We start from the raw sequence: 3,097 nt of genomic DNA on the forward strand, positions 1-3,097 counted from the left end.
AGGTAGTTATATATGCCACAAATGAGATGGTATTCAGGGGAAGGTACCAACCCAGACCGAAATCCAAACCAAATCAGCGTCCTAGAGGCTCCCCAGGATAATCCTGTCATTCCAGGCCTGCTCAGCAAAGCCTGGGTGTCCTATGAATACAGCTGGGATAGCTTGAGGGTGCTTCCTGTTTACAAGGTAGTAACCTTGTTCTTGGCTAAATAAACACTTCAGCGTTTCAGTTTATGTAGCCTGTGTTACAGTTGTTAACAAGAGGCACCCTTGAGCTTATATAGTAGCTGTATACTGAGATTTCCCATGATCAGCTCTTTTACTGTTGTTTACAGAGTTACACAGAGAAGTGAGGTGGCCTCATTGGTAAGGAGCATGGACCTGAGCACAGATCTCCCCGCGTTGCCACAGACCCCGCAAACAAGCTGTGTCCAAATAGCCTTCAGCTATTTGGTACCTGATTTCATGAGGAGCTAAATGCAGTCATGCTCTCTTCTAACCGCAGCTCCATATGATGAGAGGGAATGTGAAGAGGGGAGCAGCATATTGGTGCTTGCAAGGGCTGCAAGAAGATAAATATGCTAAAAAATTAGGGGATGTCTCAGCTTCAGTTGGCATACCTGAGGACCTGGATGGCTAGTTTTATTACATTGTGAGATCTGACAAATTTGTTGGAAGATAGTGTAATTCAAAATGCAGCATGAAGTCATTTAAGAGGTGCCAGAGGCAAGAGTTGCTGTGGTTGATTCTGGGTGCATCTCTTGTCTGAGCCCTTGTTCAGGTCAGCACCCAATGCAAGCTTTGTATGAACCCAGAGCACAGACCGTGCTTATGAGCACTGAGCTCAGGGAACCAAAATTTAAGTCTATTTTCAAAATGTGGTGATTTACATTAATTTTCAGACCAACTTTTGTGTTCTTATAGGAACTGCTTGGCTTCCAGAAGACACAAAAAGAGGAAAAGGCAGGAGGACTGGAATGGGATGTGGACACAGAAGAAGCAAACAGCTGCGCAGTGTTGGAATAGTGATTTTTCAAAGGCTGATTCTGCAGTCAGGGGAAATGGAGGTGCCAAATCTGTAACTTTTTATGTCATTAGGATGAACTGTAACGAGTCAAGTCCCTTTCATAGCAGGGCAAACTGGGCAGCTCTGTCTTTGGCATCTGGCCGCTTCTGGATGTGAAAGCTTTCAAGACAGCAGCTGACAAATCATCCTGGTAGTGCAGTGGGGTAGTAGGAGAGACTTACTGGGTTTGAAGCTCAGATGACTCATATCTGAAACACTACCTGCATAACTGAAACCTCTCCTTCTCAGAGCTGCGGCATAGTCACTTTGAGCTTGATGCTGTGTAAGAAAAAGAGCTGCTCTTTAGTCTGTTGGTACTTCTTTGGCATGTGTTTGGTACAGATCTTAGCAAGTGCTGTACCTGGCTTTCTTTGCACTGCTTCACTTGTTACTGTTTTCTTCTTTCATGTCTTGTGTGCTCAACAGACTTAAAACAAGGCATGAAAATGAGACCTTTTCCCCTTTTGCTTGGGCATTGCTTTTCCAGCAGGATGCTGACCAAGTGCTCTTCATTCTAAACGTGCTGAGAGCTGCATGAGATGATAGGCATTAAGGCTTGGGACACCAGGGAAATGGCAAGTCTTTGACTGTCTAGAAAATAAGGAGCACACTTTTATCAGTAACTGTTGTGCTCTGAATCTAAACAAAATACATGCTTCTCTTTCTCTCCCTCTCTCTCTCCCCGCCCTTGCTCCTTGCACACTTTTCTAAAAAAAAAAAAAAGTAATTGCTAATAGTTTAAAACAGGTTTTTAGCCAAAATTTTTAAGAGCTGCAAACAGACTTACTGGCAGGTTTTCAGATCTCTTATGGCAATCGAAAGCAGCTGATGCATGTTTTGAAATCTATTTGCAGACTGCCAGAACTTATGACTCAATTAATAAAACAAATGTGCCTATGAACTGCAGCATAACCCTTTTGACCTTAATAAAGTCCTAAATCTTTAGTGAATCTGTTTCAAGATTTCAAATCTACACACAGCTAATATTTGCACATACTTGCATGATAGTTTATTGCCTTGCCATGCTACTAATATACCCTTTGCTAAACTTATGACCCTTGCATGCATACACCCTTTCCAGATGACTGGCAATTTGGAAAGCCTCATCAGACAAAAGGTTACGTTTCTGTGCCCTGTTGCTTGATACAGCTTCTGTCTGACTAATTGCCACTTAGGACAGGGCAAGCTGCTCCTAATCCTTGCACAGTGCAAACACTGGTGTCATGGAGGGGTTTGCCATCTCTGTGCTGCCTTGTGTGCGAGACCAGCTTCCTCCTCATTCAGCTGCCATGCAGAAGAGAGCGCAGCATCCCATCCCCTGTCCCATGCAGGTTGGCAGAGTGGCAGGAGACATCTAGCACTCTTTTAAGGTCAGTATGTTTGATCCCCAGATTTGGAGGCTTTTCTGGAGCAGGGTGACCCCAATATTTTAAGGCACTGTGGGAATATTCCCTGTGAACTGTGTGATGTTGCTGAGTTTGAAGCCCAGTCTCCGAACAATTGCTCTTTCGCTAGTGGAGAGATGGGTACCTAACCATGGAGCTAGACTAATGCTGGCTTGAGTTTCTGTGCAGAGACAGCCATCAGTCTTGTGTCTGCATTGAGATGTGCATTGCAGGCATTCAAGAAGGGTTTCTTGGCATTTTAAATAGGTACAGAAACGCTACTGATTGGAAAGACACCTACAAGGTTTTGAGTAATTTTTGTTATTTTCTGAAAGGGGATAAAAGATCAAGAGGAAGGTACAGCTCTTGTGAGGGATCCTGCCAGCCTCCTTTGCTCTTTAAAACCTTGTTCTAGCTATGAGTATTCAGCATGTAAACGGTGAGGAGGAACACTGATGTTCTCTGCTGCGTCACTCGAGTCCTGAAGTCACATCAGTGCAAAGTGCTGAGGAAGGGAGGTTGGTGGAGCTGTTTCTTGAGATCCAGAGGAGCCTTCAGCAGAAGAGGGTGCAGAAGCTTGTGCTTCTCCAGCTGCAGCTCAACCTTTCTCTCCTGCATCCATGAAGCAGAGCAATGACTGCAGTTT

Source organism: Fulmarus glacialis, unplaced genomic scaffold, assembly GCF_000690835.1.
Source record: "Fulmarus glacialis isolate BGI_N327 unplaced genomic scaffold, ASM69083v1 scaffold1892, whole genome shotgun sequence".
In the NCBI taxonomy this organism is placed as follows: Eukaryota; Metazoa; Chordata; class Aves; order Procellariiformes; family Procellariidae; genus Fulmarus; species Fulmarus glacialis.